This window comes from Bombina bombina, chromosome 5, assembly GCF_027579735.1.
Source record: "Bombina bombina isolate aBomBom1 chromosome 5, aBomBom1.pri, whole genome shotgun sequence".
In the NCBI taxonomy this organism is placed as follows: domain Eukaryota; kingdom Metazoa; phylum Chordata; class Amphibia; order Anura; family Bombinatoridae; genus Bombina; species Bombina bombina.
Window position 1 is genome coordinate 845,565,062 of NC_069503.1, and position 21,724 is coordinate 845,586,785.

The following is a 21,724-nucleotide window of genomic DNA, read 5'->3' on the forward strand; positions in this document are numbered from 1 at the left end:
CATGTAAATATTAGTGCTTTACAACCACAGCTCTGAATATGTGCTGGTATGAAGAACAGTGACTACCTCCAACACAATACAAATGGCATCCGGTGGGAGCTGCAGGTATGAACCCCAATTATTATAGGTAGTGTTACCATGATCACCCCAACTCAGTATCTGAATAATACTAAGTCATCTTTATATACATTGTAAAATAATACAGATAAATTACAGAAGTAAAAGCTTAAACTTTGTAGGTTCCTACAGGCACCAGTCAGGGTCGGCTCCAGAACGAATGAAATGGGGGGGCTTTTTTTTTCACCAGGGGGCACGCATTTACAAGGCATGTATGAGAGTCAAAATAACAGCAGACCTACTGTGGCAGTCCAGGGGTTACATTTATCAGATCTCTGGCTGCGCAAGAGTTAGATTTGTTAATATTTCTGGAGGTGCAGGGGGTTATATTTGTCATATCTCTGGCAGTGTAGGGGCTACATTTTTCATATATATATATATATGCTATATACAGTTAATTCCAGCCCAGGGGTATGAGACATATGCAGGCCAGTTCCCTAACAACCCGGGTACTAGCACTTACAGTTACAGAGCCGTCAAGGAAAAATTGAGGAGCGCCAGAGCAGGGTGACACACGCTATCTTGAAGCAAGTTGAAGCCCCCAATAACCGGACTCACTGTACTGTGCTATACTGAGCAACACCGGGAAAGAAGTCAGTTGACCAATTTATCTGCAGAGAGATGGGATTCCTTGAAGTATTTCTAATGAATACCCTGCAGACAGATATTTGCATAGTGTGTCACATACCTGTACAATGTATGTCACTACCTGCTACAAGTAATGATAGGGATGTCACTTGGCTAATATTTTAGCTAATATGTTTGTGTCTAACAAAGGTAGTACTGCTGCAATCATGATATTGTATGGCCATTTTAACCCATAATTATTTTCTTGTGATTATTGGAATTTATAAAAAAAAAAAAAAAAAACATTATAAGTTTATAGTAATATTTAATCTTTGGGTAATTATGTATTACATTTTTCATTTACCAAATAGACAGATTCTCTTTATTATGCTAGGACAAATAAATAAGTAGGTTTATATATTTATTTTGTGAGAAATATGTTAAATAATAATACAATTTAAAAAAACATTCCTCGTTATCCCCTAATGTCACACTATCTCAGTCCCATCTGACGTCTCCCACATATGACACAGCCAGTGGACACTGTTTGTATGTGTAGCTCTACCAATGTCATACATTAAACATACCAGAGTGTGAATCAAATTGTAGTCAGTACACCATTAAGTGTGGCAATAGCTCCCCTATGCCTTTCTGCATCAAATAGAGCCGCACCAAGAAACTAATCCTAAGGCGTCAGTTATGCCTAAATACAGTCCTGTATAGGTATGAACAATATTGGGTCAGCACTTGTAAACGTGCTCTCTTACCCACCACCTCCGACTTTTCCGGCTTCCAGGAGACAAATAGAGACCTCGATATCCGATCGTTAAGAGCAGCAGCCCCCGGTCTCTTCCGACTCCGTCGGCGTCTCCGGCCCAAAGCACTCCGCAGGTGGCCCAGTACTTCCGGGTTTTGACGTCACACTTGATAGGAAGATGTGGATTGGCTCATACGCAGAGCGTGTAGTGAACAGCTGTTGGTCGGCGTGAGATCTCTGGAACGGCATACATTGATCATCAAGGAAATATGATCTACGCCAGATAGGTAGAGTTAAAACTTGAACTTTATTCGCATCATTAAAACAAAGGAAGACCAGCAGGATACAGAATGAGCGCAGCACTGGGCTTACGCGTTTCGGCAATCAAGCCATAGTCATAGCCTATAGTGCTGTGTTCAACTCTGTTATTTAAGAGCATAAGAAGTAGCTGATTGGCTTACAATCATTCATTAATTAAAAACACATTTGCGCCACTCTGTTGGATGTTAACTATTGAGCGCCTGAGAACAAGTGAACACATGAAAAAGGGGGGCAAAACAAATAACCATGCTGGCAAAAAATATGTTAGATCATAATTAGCACCGGGTACAATCTTTGAATAAGCTTATCACATTGGTCCAGTAATTAATTGTCCTAATGCAATTAGGCACTGAAAAAAGAGCCACAACTAAATACCCTTTATGTTTGTCCAATGTTAAAAACAAATGAACACAGGAGAAAAAAAGGGAGCAAAACAAATAACCATGCTGGCAAATAATTAGTTAATTCATAACCAGCATGGGATGCAATTTTGAATAAGCATTAGTGCACTAGTCTGGTTATTTATACATTTATAAATTTTATCAAGGGCTCAGCTACTCAAGTTTGATAAAAGAACTGGTAATAGGGAAGACAAACCAAATAAAGTGAATTTTGTCACAGAATACAGTTCCCAATACCAAGAGATCTTCAAGATAGTGAAAAAGAATTAGGAATCAAATGTTCCTACACAAAGAGCAAAACCCTTGGTTCAATATTGGCACCAACTGTTTTGAAGAAACCTCCCAATACCAACAACTCTTGGCTCACTCAAGTGGGCATGTACAAATGTGGGAGCCATCACTGTCGACCATGTGAATTTGTGCAAGTAACCAAGGACTTTGAGTCAATGGCGAATGGGGCTAAGTATAACATACGTTCTTGCATGAATTGCAGAACTAGTTATGTTATTTACTTAATCACATGTATCCAGTGCAAAAAACAATACATAGGCCTCACATCAAGAGACATGAATTCCAGGATTAGAAAACATCTCTCTTCCATTATCTTGGGCAAGGCATCCACCCCGTTGGTGCAGCACTTTGCAAAAACGCATACTGGTAATCTAAAAACATTTAGGTGGTGTGCAATATTTCTAAGTAGTAGTCCAGCCTAAACAGGGAGGTAACCTTGACCAGCTTCTGGCAAAGAGAGAAATATTTTGGATATTTAAAATGGAAACTAGAGTCCCCAAGGGACTAAATTCAAGATTTGATATGATAAATTATTGGGAATAAATAAACCCAATTTGGCATATGAGCTATCCAATTATAGTCTTCAGGGGACAGTGTGTTACATTGAAGATATAAAAACAACTAGGCAAAATAACTCAATATATCCCGGGGGTGTGGTGTAGATACCAATATTGTGTATGAAAATTGCCAACGTATTGTGTGTAATCAAAAGGGTACCCAGCTATGGTCTTTTTTCCAGTGCTAAACTGCATTAGGATAAATTTATAAATAACCAGACTAGTGCACTAATGCTTATTCAAAATTGCATCCCATGCTGGTTATGAATTAACTAATTATTCGCCAGCATGGTTATTTGTTTTGCCCCCTTTTTTCTCATGTGTTCATTTGTTTTTAACATTGGACAAACATAAAGGGTATTTAGTTGTGGATCTTTTTTCAGTGCCTAATTGCATTAGGATAAATTAATTACTAGACCAATGTGATAAGCTTATTCAAAGATTGTTCCCGGTGCTAATTGTGATCTAACATATTTTTTGCCAGCATGGTTATTTGTTTTGCCCCCCCCTTTTTCATGTGTTAACTTGTCCTCAGGCGCTCAATAGTTAACATCCAACAGAGTGGCGCAAATGTGTTTTTAATTAATGAATGATTGTAAGCCAATCAGCTACTTCTTATGCTCTTAAATAACAGAGTTGAACACAGCACTATAGGCTATGACTACGGCTTGATTGCCAAAACGTGTAAGCCCAGTGCTGCGCTCACTCTGTATCCTGCTGGTCTTCCTTTGTTTTAATGATGCGAATAAAGTTCAAGTTTTAACTCTACCTATCTGGCGTAGCTCTACCAATGACCCTACTAATGATCAAATAAGCTTTTATGTGACAATAAGTTTGAGTGCCAAGCAGTACATTACTTGTACAGATATTATTAATGATATTTACCAGCAATCTAATCTTCCCTCATAAGCACTCCAAGAGCCCCAATGAACAAGCTATCAGATCCTGATTTCATTATGTGCAGGAGATGAGACTTTAGATAAACCAGCAGCTCTTAAACTGTACAGTAACTTACACATCATTATCAACTTAATAATCTATTAATGCCACAATTATACTATATATTTTCTAAATAGGAGAAGAGAAGTTAATTCTGCATGAAAAGCCCAGAAGCACTGATCGTTTAATTCCACCTCAAATACTTTTTGATTAAAATGAAAACCTGAATTTAGTTGTGGTTGTGCAGCTATACCTATACCGCTTTCACAAACACACTTAACAGCTGTCACGGCACACTTACAGACAACTTAGGAGAGAGCACAAGTTGCAGTTTCCATTTAAAATGACTGGATATCAGTAAGTGGTCTACAGACCATGAGGAGAATTATTTATTTCTTAGGAAAAGCAAACAGACATGAGACAGCATCTTACCTGAATCTCTGATGCTCAGAGGATAACGTTAAAGTAATGCAGCTGTCCACACACTGTCTGCCTGATTTGTGTAACAGACAGACAGTGAAAGCCGGCCGGCCGGGATGGAAGAGGGATCAGGACATGAGTGCTGGTGGTTGACAGAGCGCCACGCGCGCTTTAGGGTGGAGGAGGAGCTTATACCGGCACTGACTGCTGGCACCCTAGAGGGAAAGAAAATGGTGCTGCTGGGCCCTCCTAAGTGGCGGATCTCCAGGGTCCGGTGGCCGCAAATGGTTTATGTGACCTTTGGGACCCTGGAAGTTCTGTCACTTTTAAAATGTAAAAAAAAAAATAAAAAAAATTAAATCACTGCTCTCCAATTATGCGGTTGACCTGGGGAGCACAGCATTCCATTTGGGTGGGCATTTCCCCCCAATGCCCCCCCTTGGAGCTGACCCTGGCACCAGTACTCTGAGACAAAGCATATCATACTGTAAACATAATAATGATCAATATTATCTTCACACCTTTATTTAAAAATACAAACGGCTAGATTACGAGTTTTTCAGTAAGCTGAAAAAGCAGCGTTAGCAGGTCCTAACGCTGCTTTTTCCCTACCGCTGGTATTACGAGTTTCCGTAACGCAACAAAAATAACCATCTCCGCTCAAATCATTAACGTAAACCCAGACCCAGTAGTTAATCATTTACCGCTAACAAGAACATCCATGAATCACTTCAAAAACATTACACAAAGTACACTTACACTCATACAAACACTACACAATATTTATTTTTTTGATTTTACATTTTCATGTCAAAATAGAACGGATCAAAGTTACGAGATCTCGGGTGTTTGTAAAAAAAGCCACACAACTCCATTTTCCATTGACTTACATAGACAGACGGGAACATACACTCATTTAGCTACATCTAACTACAAATATTATCACATACATACACTAATCGATACATATAAACAATATACAGCACATTACCTACACAAAACTAATTTTTATTAGGAAATAAACATGATTTAGCTACTTTTTCACACAAGAACATGACGTCACTCACTTTACGCTCAAAACAAGTGTTGGGTTTTATTTCTCAACACATTTTTCTCCTCCATTGACTTCTATGGGGAAGACATGCTTGTGCACGTGACAGGCAGATTTACCTAACGCACGTAAAATGCGAAGACTTGAAAACTCGTAATACCAGCGTTACAATTGTGAAACTAACTCATTCTTTCTTGCGTTAGTCCAGCTATGACAAATAGATCAAGAAATTACTATTTCCCTATGGAGTTATGGCTTTTACTTGTGTGAACATCACTACAACATCACATTCTTAAAGGAAATTACATTACATCAACTACAAATCACCATCACTAATACTAAATCGTTTGGAAAAATTACATCATATTTAAACGGACAGAAAAATAATTTTTACATTTCATTATTCACAAACAGTAGCCAATTGTAAACACGTTTCATTTACCTCTATTACAACATTTCATTTATTCAACTCATATGCTTGGATGAACAGCATATCTACATAGGCTCAACACATGATGATTGATGGATGCACATGCATGCCTTTTGTCATTGACTCATACATGTGCATTGATAGTATGGCCAAAAAACACATATAAACAATAAACACATTTACATCATACAACTACATTGGAAGGTTGCTTAACATTAGATTCTCTCTATTGCATCTATTTATCAAGCCGTCAATGGCAAATACGCTGGAATTCCGCAGCGTATTTGTGGCGAGCCTGATTCCCCTTAGTTATCAAACCCTACAGACCGGCAAAAGTAGAATTTTTTAACGTAACATACGATCCGCCGGGCAAAGTCCGACACAGATATCGATGCTTACGTCATTACAGATGTTCCGAATACAAATTCGGCACTATCTGACTACTTTTGCTAGTTAACAAATAACTAACAGGTACGCTCACCACTATTCCGGCCCAGCGTACCTGGTTTTCAATCATAGGAATCAATGGGAGTCTGAAAGCAGCGAAAGCTTATGTTCGCTGCTGCCCGATATCCCATTGATTCCTATGATAATGTTTACACCTAACACCCTAACATGTACCCCGAGTCTAAACACCCCTAATCTGTCGCCCCCTACACCACTGCCACCTACATTATACTTATTAACCCCTAATCTGCTGCCCCGCCACTGCCGCCACCTTCATTATACTTATTAACCCCTAATCTGCCGCCCCCTACACAGCCGCCACCTACATTATACTTATTAACCCCTAATCTGCTGCCCCGCCACCGCCACCACCTACATTATACTTATTAACCCCTAATCTGCCACCCCCTACACCGCTGCCACTATATTAAATTTATTAACCCCTAAACCTAAGTCTAACCCTAACCCTAACACCCCCTAACTTAAATATAATTTAAATAAATCTAAATAAATATTCCTATCATTAAATAAATTATTCCTATTTAAAACTAAATACTTACCTATAAAATAAACCCTAAGATAGCTACAATATAACTAATAGTTACATTGTATCTAGCTTAGGGTTTATTTTTATTTTACAAGTTTGTATTTATTTTATTTTTTAGGTAGAATAGTTACTAAATAGTTATTAACTATTTAATAACTTCCTAGTTAAAATAAATACAAAAGTACCTGTAAAATAAAACCTAACCTAAGTTACAATTACACCTAACACTACACTATAATTAAATTAATTCCCTACATTAAATACAATTAAATACAATTAAATAAAATTAACTAAAGTACAAAAAGAAGCAAACACTAAATTACATAAAATAATAAACAAATTACAAGATTTTTAAACTAATTGCACCTAATCTAATCCCCCTAACAAAATAAAAAAGCCCCCCCAAAATAAAAAAAGCCCTACCCTACACTAAATTACAAATAGCCCTTAAAAGGGCCTTTTTTGGGGCATTGCCCAAAGTAATCAGCTCTTTTACCTGTAAAAAAAATTACAAATCCCCCCCCAACATTATAAACCCACCACCCACACAACCAACCCTACTCTAAAACCCACCCAATACCCCCTTAAAAAAACCTAACACTAAGCCGTTGAAGATCTCCTTACCGGGAGAAGTCTTCACCCAACCGGGCCGAAGTCCTCAACGAATCCGGCAGAAGTGGTCCTCCAGACGGGCAAAAGTGGTCCTCCAGACAGGCAGAAGTCTTCATCCAGACGGCATCTTCTATCTTCATCCATCCAGCGCGGAGCGGCTCCATCTTCAACACATCCGACGTGGAGCATCCTCTTCTTACGACTTCTTCTTGTTGAATGAAGGTACCTTTAAGTGACGTCATCCAAGATGGCGTCCCTTAGATTCCGATTGGCTGATAGAATTCTATCAGCCAATCGGAATTAAGGTAGAAAAAATCCTATTGGCTGATGCAATCAGCCAATAGGATTGAACTTCAATCCTATTGGCTGATCCAATCAGCCAATAGGATTGAGCTCACATTCTATTGGCTGTTCCAATCGAGCATATTGGTGCCGTTGAATGCAAGTAAGTTGACGGCTTGATAAGTAGATGCCTATGAATCATGAAACATAAAATATGGATTTAGTGTCCCTTTAACATCACGATTCACTCATAATATACCATTAGGAATTACGTACAATAAGAACAGAACATTAGAAAATATTACAGCTGTCACTTTTTGGGAAGGAACAACAATGCTATACTGCTTTATATAAGTCAGCATATGTGGGAGGGAATCACCATACATACGTAGATGTACATAACACGCATCACACAACAACAAAGCACACATTTATATTTTAATCAGCACATAATAACAATGTTGTAAAATACAACAACAGAATGAAGATTTGCTAACTAGACAGGCAGGTTGCTAATATGATGACGTCATTATAAGCTTCAACCATACAGATTACAGCATTAGGACTGTACCGACCCTTTCAGAAGTTTCTCACTCAATACTACATATACGTAAACGAGAGTTTGGAAGATCGTCATTATTATAACGATTTCAATGGGACGTGTACAATATTGACATCTCGCAAATCACTTATATATAGAAGATTATAGATGTCAGCCGTTACTTTATCGTTTGTAAACAATATTGCAGCAACATTGATCGATCAGATTCTATGCCATGTCTATGCACACATTATACACAAGTATGCACTTTCATTCATGTTAGTGTGGACTTGTGCTTTTTACTATAACACCGCGTTTAATAAGTATTTATTACGCATATAAACAAACATTATGAAGGTGCACTGTTTATGTTATATTTTACACTTTCACATTACGATTCATTGGGGGGAAACAAAATTTCAGCAAACACCTAAAAAAACGCCCACTTTGAAAGCATTCGCGCCGCTCACATACAATCAAATCAATCAAGTCTAGTCAATCAACAATCAGCAATCATTACGAACACGCTACCATTGGACATATTGCACTATAAATCCCCCAAACAACATGGCCAAAGTGTCCCTTGTGATCGACATTGTATCAAATCGCTTTTGTGTTTTTGCATACCTTGTTACTCCTTGTATGTTTGCTCTGCTGTTTGGCTTTGTGCTGCTTAGCTTGGCAAATATGGATGATCCGCAGTTAGTTGCTGCTGGTGCTTTTGCACAAGCTGTGTTCAATAGAATCAGGCGGGCTCGGCGTCTCCAAGAGAAATGTAGGGCTCGTCTGGTGAGGCCCACCTTGGACAACATGAGCGACTTCGAGGTTTATGACAAGTATAGGCTCAATCCCGAACAGCTCATTAGCCTTTAAACCTCATATGGAGCCACATAGACGTATGCGAACTGCAATCCCTGGCATGACCAAGATGCTAAGTTGCATATACGTCCTGGCCTCCGGAAGTTTTCAATCCGGAGAGGGGTACATGCATGGGCTGTCTCAGGGTACCTTCTCTGTGGTTTTTGACAACTTTCTGGACGCCATGGCACGAGTCAGTAAGCGTTACATAGGATTCCCTCAAAATGATGGTGATTGGAGGCGCCTGAAGAGGGAATTCTTTGCAATAGCTCGAATGCCCAATGTCTTGGGAGCAATAGATTGCACCCACATTGTGCTGCGTGCTCCAGAAGATGACTTGCCCTTCCGAAATCGCAAACACTTCCATAGTCTCAACGTGCAGTTTGTTTGTGACGCACGGATTGGGATTATGCAGGTGTGTGCGAATTTCGGCGGGGCTTGTCATAATGCCCGCATCCTCAGACAGTCGTCCCTGTGGCAGCAGTTTGAGGCCAGACAGTTTCCCCCTGGGTTGCTCGTTGGTGAGTACTTGTGCACAACATGGTTAATTAGACAATTGCCACTGTAGTTTTCAAAAACAGTTGTGTTTATGTAATGTGCAGCTCTAGGATGCAATTTAACCATTTCTTTCTATTTCAGCAAATGTCTAGTTTTATCTCCAAACAGATATGTAGCATGTCCTAGCTTAAATGGGCAGATAGAGAATGCGCTTTAACCATTTAATTGTCTTTCTGCAAATGTCTAGTTTTAGCTCCAAACAGATATGTAGCATGTCTTAGTTTAAATGGGCAGCTGTAGGATGCAATTTAACCATTTCTTTCTCTTTTAGCAAATGTCTGGTTTATGCGAAATACGCATATGTAGCATGTCCTAGCTTAAATGGGCAGATAGAGAATGCGCTTTAAACATTTAATTGTTTTTCTGCAAATGTCTAGTTTTAGCTCCAAACAGATATGTAGCATGTCTTAGTTTAAATGGGCAGCTGTAGGATGCAATTTAACCATTTCTTTCTCTTTTAGCAAATGTCTGGTTTATGCAAAATACGCATATGTAGCATGTCCTAGCTTAAATGGGCAGATAGAGAAGGCGCTTTAACTGTGCCTGCAACTTAATGAGGTCCCTTTATTGGCCCTCCTCAATCTCCGGGTCCCCAAAAGACTTAGATCCCCTCGCTCCTCAACTTCTTCTTCCCTCTCAGCTGCTGGATTGGAAAGTCCAGACCCGGAGGCCAGTGCAGCTGCTTCTCTGTCTGGTGGCCTGGGAGTAGAAAAGCTAGAGGCTGAACCAAGTAAATATCAGACTTCATATAATATATTAATATTTGAGTATATATTTAATCAATGTGTATATAGTCATATATTCAACCTATATAGCTCTCACAACATACGCTATATATGATGTTTAGATATCTGAATTTAGAATCGTCACACATGAAATAGGAATGATGTTTCTTGCGCTATCCAGAATATGCGTCACAGAGCGAAAATGGTATTGCGCATCTGTGAAATCCCTATCATCCGCCATTTCATACACTGACTATCGAATCATACCACAGTTCTAAATATAAATTTTTATCATTTAATATTAACAAATATTCTATTGGAATATTGTAATACACCCAATTTGAAATATATTTGAAGTCTTTAGAAATGATACACATCACACTGCTATATCCAAATCAATTCCGAATCATGGATGCGCAATTCTGCTTTGAATCATTGCGCAATGATGACGAAAGATAGAATTGCGCACACACGTGAACATGTGTTTGCTGTAACAGTGGCATCACTTTAGACATGTTGGTCAAATCACGGATGCACAATTCCGCTTTGAATCATTGTACAATGATCACGAAAGATAGAATTGTGCACAAACGTGAACATGTGTTTGCTGTAACAATGGCATCACTTTAGACATGTTGGTCAAATCACGGATACGCAATTCTGCTTTGAATCATTGCGCAATGATCACGAAAGATAGAATTGCGCACACACGTGAACATGTGTTTGCTGTAACAGTGGCATCACTTTAGACATGTTGGTCAAATCACGGATGAACAATTTCGCTTTGAATCATTGCGCAATGATCACGAAAGATAGAATTGCGCACACACGTGAACATGTGTTTGCAGTAACAGTGGCATCACTTTAGACATGTTTGTCAAATGTTTGTCAAATGTTATTAATTAATAATCTTATTTACAATATTCTACATTATAAAAGCTATACTAGAAGATCAAAATAAAAATGGAACAATCTCTATCAATTGATGACAATGCAAGAAGACACAAAATGACTTAAAGCGACAGTCAACAACATAAAAGATAGAAAATAACAATACATGATCTCTTTATTTATACATTAATTTAGGAAACAATGAACTCACGTGAATACAAATATAATTTTACTTTGTCAATTAGAATATAAAAATCTTATTGTTCGCGTCCATGGCCTGATTTGTATTAATGATATCCAATCCTGATTGAATATTTTACAGATATGGATGTTGTTGCTGGAACCTCGAGCCCGTGTTCGTCACAGCATAGTATGTCTCATTTTAATTTACCTTTGTCTTACAAACTTGGACATAACATTACATAATCCATTCACATTGATCTATATTTATATGGATACTCTAATTCTCTTTTATTGTTATTTTCAAAGAAGAATCACAAATCAAAGTTGGGATTCCATTGTAATACAACTCTCAATTTATGAGTATTTGAAGATATTCCTTCGATTCTTGATATCTTCATTTTAATGTAATCTTAGGGTCATGCCCATTTTATATTCTGTCCCTGGGTAGTGCTTTACATTATTATTATTATTTTTTTTCCAAAGAAATTTTTTATTTATAATATATGAAACTTACAGCATAATGAGGTAACAGTAATTAACAATCAGTAATGATACATTGTGATAACATCATTTTTGCGAGTACAATTACATTTATGATCACGGTCATGGGCTAAGCTAACTTCTTCCCTCAGCAGACCCTTACCAATTATCCTGATGTGTATACATACTCTTCCCAAATAAATTTAATAGCATAATAATCGTCCAGTCTATGCAGCCTGTAGTAATGGTACTTTTCAAGAGACAACACCAAACTTATACTTTCACGCCATTCCCTCGTTGAGGGAATTGATTCTTTTTTCCATAATCGGGGAACCAACTTTTTTGCACAATTTAACATAATGTATAATAGTGCGGTCCTCAGTTTACAACTCAGTTTAACTGACCTGTGAAATAGACATGTCAAGGGATCTAAGGGTAAAGTGATGTGAATTGCTTTACTTATCTCCCTAATTATGTCCCGCCAATATTCATCTATCTTGGGACAACCCCACCATATGTGCAGAAGTGAGCCTACTTGACCGCAACCTCTCCAACAGTTAGCATTTGTTGTTGGGTAGATCTGTGCTAGTCTCTGGGGTGTATGTACCATCTGCTAAGTAATTTCATATTTGTTTCGCGAAATCTCATAGAAGATGTCGAAGAATTCATCTTAGAGATGATATCTATCCATCTTTTTTCAGAAGGCTTAGTATTCAATTCTCCTTCCCACTTCTGTGTATATGTGGACAGCATACGGGAAGCTCCTTGCATTATTAATTTATAAGTAGTGAATAAGTGTCCCTTAGATACAATTGTCATGTAGCAGAGCGATTCAAACTGGGTTAGTGGCCTGCTAATTTTAGTTTTTTCAGAATGCGAGGCAATTGTGTGGGCTAACTGGTGATACTCAAACCATTGGTCAAAGTATGTTATGCCTAGATTAAGCAATTCTGTCTGTGGGCGTAGTCTGCCGTTGTCAAGTACCTTATGAAAGGGAATTAGTGTATGTATGGAACGTATCGAGTTTGGGTTGACTTTTTTCTCACCCTCAAAAATACATTTTACAAGGATTGATGTCAGTGGGGAAGGGTTAGAAGAGAGTGTGGGATCATTTTTAAGCGCCCTATCCCATTGTTTGAGTGTTTCAGAAATGAGCCAGAAGGGTGTATGTAATGCCTTCCGTTGTGGCCCTAATAACCAGCATATACTACCAAGGTTAGTGTAATTGGCCGTTTCCCTTTCCATAACTACCCATTCCTTATCATTTTCGTCCCTGCACCAGTTAATAATACGCACCAGGTGGACTGCTAGTTTATATACCGTTAAATTTGGGACTCCTAAACCACCTCTCTCTCTGGGCATATACATTGTCTTCATTGATACTCTAGTCATATGTTTGGACCAAATAAAGGTGTTGATAGAATTCTGTAGAGACTGCATATAGTGTTCAGGTATGGGTATAGGCAATGCCTGTAACATGTACAATATCTTTGGAAGTATCATCATCTTTATAGCACTTATTCGGCCTAACCATGACATGGATTTATAACTCCAGTCTTGAAGTTCCTGTTTTACTTTTTGATGTAACGGTAGAAAATGTAAGGGAAATAATTTGTCCTTATCACTAGGTATTTGTACCCCAAGGTATTTAATAGATGTAGCTGAGTGCCTGTAGGAGAATATTTGTTGTATTTGCTGTATAGTAGGTTGAGTGTTGTTAAAGCTGAGGAATTCCGATTTAGATTCATTAATCTTGAAATATGATACATTACTGTATCTGTGAAATTCCTTAGATAGGGCCGTCAAGGATCGTAATGGGTTTGTAAGTGTCAGCATAACATCGTCAGCATATAATGCCATTTTATACTCTCTATTGTGTACAGCGATACCTGAAATATTAGAGTTCTGCCTTATGTTTGACGCTAAAACTTCCATAGCCATTACGAATAGAATGGGCGATAACGGGCATCCCTGACGTGTACCATTCGTAATTTTAATTGGCAAAGATAATGAGTCATTCAAGCGTACTTTAGCTGTGGGGTATCTGTATAGGGCAAATATTTTCTCAATTATAAGTGGACCGAAACCAAATTTATACAAAGTAGCCTTTAAGAAATCCCAATTTAGCCTATCAAAGGCTTTTTCAGCGTCCACAGATAGAAATATTGTTGGTATATCCATCTTGGAGACATAATCAATAAGATTAATTATTTTAGTAGTATTATCTCTTGCTTCTCGGTGTGGCGTAAAGCCTGCTTGGTTGGTATTGATTATTAGGGGGAGTATTTTATTGATACGTGCAGCTATTATTTTTGCGAATATTTTTGTATCCACGTTAAGTAGTGATATCGGTCTAAAATTGGCTGGGGTATTGGGAGGTTTCCCAGGCTTGGGAAGAACTGTTATATGCGCTTCTACCATGTTCTGAGGGAAAGGGTTATCTTTATTTATTTTGTTAAAGAGAGTCAAGAGGTATGGGATCAAAATGTCCTGAAAGGTTTGATAATAACGAGCTGAAAACCCATCTGGACCTGGGCTCTTACCCCCTTTCAGATTTTTAATGGCTTGGAGTTACTCCGTTTTAGAAATGGGGGTATTTAGCTCCGCTTTCTGTTCGTCATTTAATGTTGGGAGGTTAGTGCCGTCTAAATATGTGGATATGCTGGATCCTAAACCTACGTGGGAGTTCGAATTATTTAGGTTGTATAGCTTATTATAATATTCCCTAAATCGCGCGGTGATTGCCGGGGTAGTATGATTTTTTTGTGTCTTGGAGATGTGTAGTTCATGTATATAGGATTTAAGTTTTTTGGCTTTCAGATATCTAGCTAACATTTTCCCTGCCCTATTACCCTCATAAAAAAACCTTTGCTTATATTTTTGAGCAATGGTCTGCTGTTCCAGAGCAAGTAGTTCTTTGAGTTGGTATCTACATTTTTGTAGTCTGCTAAAAATGTGTTGGTCTGAAGGGTTCCTCTTATGTTGTATTTCTAAATTTGAGAGTTGTGTGGTGAGGTCAGTATAGTGTTGCCTTTCTAACTTTTGTTTTTGAGCTTTATATTTTATAAATTCTCCTCTTATATAACATTTGTGTGTTTCCCACAAAATTATGTCGTCAACTTCTGTAGTATTGTTTAATTCAAAAAAGTCTTTAAGCGATTTGACTAATCTCTCCTTTCTGTCCTCAGAATCTAACAGGGAATCATCTAATTTCCATTGAAACTCAGTGTTTCTAGTATTAGGCCAATGTAATTGTATAAGCATTGCAGAATGGTCTTGGTTTTATCATGGAATTTTTAGAGTATGATAGGCCTATTTGATTGACGAAAAAGTAATCTAAACAAGTGTAGGTCTTAAAAGGGGCCAAGAAAAAGGTATAATCAGGTTTTTCCCCATTAAAATACAGCCAGGTATCGAAAAGATTATGTTCTCTTAACGCTTTCCATAGAAAACGAGCTGTTTTATGGGACACCCCCGATTTGGGGTTTGAACTGTCTAGTAGTGGTTGAATTGGAAAATTAAAATCACCCCCCAATATGAGGACTCCTCTAGAGAAATCCAGTATCTTTTGAAACATCATTTTGAAAAAGGCAGTTTGTTTATTATTTGGCGCATATATATTTATGAGGGTCACCGGGCTTCCATATAGGAGCCCAAATACCCCAAAGAATATACCTTCTTTGTCTTTAGATGTCTGAATGTGCTGAAAAGCTGTATTCTTGTCTATAAGGATACTAACCCCTCTCTGTTTTTGTGTAAACAAATTATGGTATTGTTGTGTATAATGTTGACCATGGTATTTGGGTTCCCTATGTTTTTTGTAATGTGTTTCCTGCAAGAAAAGGATATTCGCTTTGCGCTTATACAAATCTGATAATGTGCCATATGTCATGGGTGTAGTAGAAAAATGTGAGATTATATTAAAATATTTAGTCATCTAAGTCTACATGAGGGGATTACGCGATCCTGGTAGACCTTGCAACAGCATCCTTCAAACCTCGGCACCCTTGTGTATGATATGTCAAGACCTGATTCACAACCATAATATAGAAGTATACCCTTTAAAACTTGAAGTGCAATTATACAGTATTGAACCTCAATGTGAACAAAACAAACAATAAGTATAACATATAAAACAACAACAAATGTATCTTGAATAAACATTTTCTGAATTTCACAGTTAGTAAACTAACTAACACAATACTTAGGGGTCATATATAGGGTGACCTTTAAATGAGAGCATCACTTATATCTAAGGCCTTTAGTGGTTTCTTTAGGATAAATACGCTTCCTATATGAGGAGCATAAACAAAACAGTATAAAAAAAAAAAATTTTTATTATTTTTTTTTTTTTTTCTAGAAGTACAATCGGGTACCTGCTGACATTGTTTTCAGTTCTGGAGATAGGGAATAGGTATTATCTCAATATAAAATTTGCAAATATACATAAATCATGACATAACATATATTTACGAGTCCTCAGGTTCCGATGTTGAGTCTTCTTCGTCTGAAGAAGCTTGATTTGTGGTTTTAGTTAGTCTCTGTTCTCTCAGTACCCCCGAAGAATTAGGCATTGCTTTGCCCTTTTTTTTCTGTGAAGAGACAATTTCCCATGACTTTCCTTGTGGTTTTCTTTGGGACCTTGTCCCTTCTTTATCTGGGTTTGCTTGTAGCACAGTCATAGCAGGAGGCTCCAAGTCCAGTAATCTGCAAAATTGCTCCACATCCGATGGGCCGGAACAAAAGAATCTTTTATTGTTGTGAAGAACCAGTAGCTGGAAAGGGAATCCCCATCTATAAGGGATTTTTTTATTTCTCAAGAGTGTGGTTAGGGGTGATAGTTATTTTCTTCTCTGTAATGTCCTCACTGCCAGGTCAGCGTAGAACTGTATAACAACCCCTCTGAATCTCACTGGTTGCTTCTTTCTGGAGGCGGCCATGATGTTTTCCTTCTCCAGAAATATTTTAAATTTTATTATTATGTCTCTTGGGGGGGCATTGTCTAGAGGTTTCGGTCTGAGGGCTCTGTGGGCCCGAACCCACTGTATGTTAGCAGCACTGGGATCATTTAACAAATGTGTAAAGAAAGCAGGCAAATACACTGGGAGATCTTTTGGGAGGACTGACTCAGGGACTCCTCGCAGCCTTATATTTTTCCTTCTTCCCCTGTTCTCAAGATCCTCCAGTTTATCTTGTAGTGATGTTATGAGTTCTGCCTGTTGTCCTAATGTGTCCTGCATAGTTGTAAGGTCGTCTCTGATGATATCTCCCTGATCCTCCAATGCTTCAACCCTGAAACCTAGGGTATGCATATCCTGTTTAAGCTCTTGCAATTCCTCCCTTATGCAGGTTCTGACCACTTTAGCAATATCTTGCGTTGATGCAAGAGAGGATAAATTATGTGATGGTATTGAGGTCTGACTAGTGTCCATTATTTCTGGAGCGTGATGAGGAGAGTCATTTGGAGAGGGTGGTGTGCTAGGGGTTGTCTGGTGTTTTTGTGACTTCTGTTCAGAAGCAGACTGACAGACTGACTTTTATTTAAGGGGGTGCGAAGGTTCTTAGTAGATTTAATGTTCTTTTTTGTAGCCATCTTAAATTGTGTAGCTGTAGTATACAGAGGCCTAGAGAGTAAGTGGACTTGGAGAAATGTCCAGTTCAAATAAACAATCGTGTCAGACACTATGGTTGTGCTATTTCACCTGTTACTTCAACTGTGCCTTTGTTAATACGTAGATGTGGGGCCCTAGCTACAAGTTTTATTCCTTCTCTTTATTGCAGTTGTCGTTTTGTCCCCACTCTTGTCAGTTCTACAGGGAGTGCAGAATTATTAGGCAAGTTGTATTTTTGAGGATTAATTTTATTATTGAACAACAACCATGTTCTCAATGAACCCAAAAAACTCATTAATATCAAAGCTGAATAGTTTTGGAAGTAGTTTTTAGTTTGTTTTTAGTTATAGCTATTTTAGGGGGATATCTGTGTGTGCAGGTGACTATTACTGTGCATAATTATTAGGCAACTTAACAAAAACAAATATATACCCATTTCAATTATTTATTTTTACCAGTGAAACCAATATAACATCTCAACATTCACAAATATACATTTCTGACATTCAAAAACAAAAGAAAAACAAATCAGTGACCAATATAGCCACCTTTCTTTGCAAGGACACTCAAAAGCCTGCCATCCATGGATTCTGTCAGTGTTTTGATCTGTTCACCATCAACATTGCGTGCAGCAGCAACCACAGCCTCCCAGACACTGTTCAGAGAGGTGTACTGTTTTCCCTCCTTGTAAATCTCACATTTGATGATGGACCACAGGTTCTCAATGGGGTTCAGATCAGGTGAACAAGGAGGCCATGTCATTAGATTTTCTTCTTTTATACCCTTTCTTGCCAGCCACGCTGTGGAGTACTTGGACGCGTGTGATGGAGCATTGTCCTGCATGAAAATCATGTTTCTCCAACATAGGTGTGTCCGGTCCACGGCGTCATCCTTACTTGTGGGATATTCTCTTCCCCAACAGGAAATGGCAAAGAGCCCAGCAAAGCTGGTCACATGATCCCTCCTAGGCTCCGCCTACCCCAGTCATTCTCTTTGCCGTTGTACAGGCAACATCTCCACGGAGATGGCTTAGAGTTTTTTAGTGTTTAACTGTAGTTTTTATTATTCAATCAAGAGTTTGTTATTTTAAAATAGTGCTGGTATGTACTATTTACTCAGAAACAGAAAAGAGATGAAGATTTCTGTTTGTATGAGGAAAATGATTTTAGCACCGTAACTAAAATCCATGGCTGTTCCACACAGGACTGTTGAGAGCAATTAACTTCAGTTGGGGGAACAGTGTGCAGTCTCTTACTGCTTGAGGTATGACACATTCTAACAAGACGATGTAATGCTGGAAGCTGTCATTTTCCCTATGGGATCCGGTAAGCCATGTTTATTAAGATAGTAAATAAGGGCTTCACAAGGGCTTATTAAGACTGTAGACTTTTTCTGGGCTAAATCGATTCATTATTAACACATATTTAGCCTTGAGGAATCATTTATTCTGGGTATTTTGATATGATTATATCGGCAGGCACTGTTTTAGACACCTTATTCTTTAGGGGCTTTCCCTAATCATAGTCAACAGCATGGCATGCAGCTGCATGTGTGTGGAGCTCTGATACATAGAAAAGTCTTTCTGAAGGCATCATTTGGTATCGTATTCCCCTTTGGGCTTGGTTGGGTCTCAGCAAAGCAGATTCCAGGGACTGTAAAGGGGTTAAATATAAAAACGGCTCCGGTTCCGTTATTTTAAGGGTTAAAGCTTCCAAATTTGGTGTGCAATACTTTTAAGGCTTTAAGACACTGTGGTGAAATTTTGGTGAATTTTGAACAATTCCTTCATACTTTTTCGCAATTGCAGTAATAAAGTGTGTTTAGTTTAAAATTTAAAGTGACAGTAACGGTTTTATTTTAAAACGTTTTTTGTGCTTTGTTATCAAGTTTATGCCTGTTTAACATGTCTGAACTACCAGATAGATTGTGTTCTGACTGTGGGGAAACCAAGGTTCCTTCTCATTTAACTATATGTATTTTATGTCATAAAAAAAAAAAAATTTTAGTAAAAATGATGCCCAAGATGATTCCTCAAGTGAGGGGAGTAAGCATGGTACTGCATCATCCCCTCCTTCGTCTACACCAGTCTTGCCCATACAGGAGGCCCCTAGTACATCTAGTGCGCCAATACTCCTTACTATGCAACATTTAACGGCTGTAATGGATAATTCTATCAAAAACATTTTAGCCAATATGCCCACTTATCAGCGAAAGCGCGACTGCTCTGTTTTAGAAAATTCTGTAGAGCATGAGAACGCTGATGATATGGTTTCTGAAGGGCCCCTACACCAGTCTGAGGGGGCCAGGGAGGTTTTGTCTGAGGGAGAAATTTCAGATTCAGGAAACATTTCTCAACAAGCTGAACCTGATGTGATTACTTTTAAATTTAAGTTGGAACATCTCCGCGCTCTGCTTGAGGAGGTGTTATCCAATTTGGATGATTGTGATTATCTGGTCATTCCAGAACCACTATGTAAAATGGAAAAGTTCTTAGAGGCCCCCCGAAGCTTTTCCTATATCCAAGCGGGTGGCGTACATTGTTAGTAAAGAATGGGACAGGCCCGGTATACCTTTAGTACCTCCCCCCATATTTATAAAATTGTTTTCCTATAGTCGACCCCAGAAAGGACTGATGGCAGACAGTCCCCAAGGTCGAGGGGGCGGTTTCTACTCTACACAAGCGCGCCACTATACCCATAGAAGATAGTTGTGCTTTCCAAGATCCTATGGATAAAAAATTAGAAGGTCTGCTAAAGATGTTTGTTCAGCAAGGTTCCCTTCTACAACCAATTGCATGCATTGTCCCTGTCACTGCAGCCGCGTGTTTCTAGTTTGATGAGCTAGGAAAGGCGATTATTAGTAATTCTTCTTCTTATGAGGAGATTATGGACAGAATTCGTGCTCTTAAATTGGCTAATTCTTTCACCCTAGACGCCACCTTGCAATTGGCTAGGTTAGCGGCGAAAAAATTCTGGGTTTGCTATTGTGGCGCAGAGCGCTTTGGTTAAAATCTTGGGCAGCGGATGCGTCTTCCAAGAACAAATTGCTTGACATTCCTTTCAAGGGGAAAACACTCTTTGGCCCTGACTTGAAAGAGATTATCTCTGATATCACTGGGGGCAAGGGCCACGCCCTTCCTCAGGATAGGTCTTTTCAAGACCAAAAATAAACCTAAGTTTCGTCCCTTTCGCAGAAACGGATCAGCCCCAAGGGCTACGTCCTCTAAGCAGGAAGGTAATACTTCTCAAGCCAATCCAGCCTGGAGACCTATGCAAGGCTGGAACAAAGGAAAGCAGGCCAGGAAACCTGCCACTGCTACCAAGACAGCATGAAATGCGGGCCCCCGATCCGGGACCGGATCTGGTGGGGGGCAGACTCTCTCTCTTCGCTCAGGCTTGGGCAAGAGATGTTCTGGATCCTTGGGCGCTAGAAATAGTCTCCCAAGGTTATTCTCTGGAGTTCAAGGGGCTTCCTCCAAGGGGGAGGTTCCACAGGTCTCAGTTGTCTTCAGACCACATAAGAAGACAGGCATTCTTACATTGGGTAGAAGACCTGCTAAAAATGGGAGTGATTCATCCTGTTCCATTAGGAGAACAAGGGATGGGGTTCTACTCCAATCTGTTCATAGTTCCCAAAAAAGAGGGAACGTTCAGACCAATCTTAGATCTCAAGATCTTGAACAAGTTTCTCAAGGTTCCATCGTTCAAGATGGAAACCATTCGAACACTTCTTCCTTCCATCCAGGAAGGTCAATTCATGACCAAGGTGGATTTCAAGGATGCGTATCTACATATTCCTATCCACAAGGAACATCATCGGTTCCTAAGGTTTGCATTCCTGGACAAGCATTTCCAGTTCGTGGCGTTTTCTTTCGGATTAGCCACTGCTCCTAGGATTTTCTCATAGGTACTAGGGTCCCTTCTGGCGGTGCTAAGACCAAGGGGCATTGCTGTAGTACCTTACTTGGACGACATTCTGATTCGAGCATCGTCCCTTCCTCAAGTAAAGGCTCACACGGACATTGTCCTGGCCTTTCTCAGATCTCACGGATGGAAAGTGAACGTGGAAAAGAGTTCTCTATCTCCGTCAACGAGGGTTCCCTTCTTGGGAACTATAATAGACCCATTTGAAATGAGG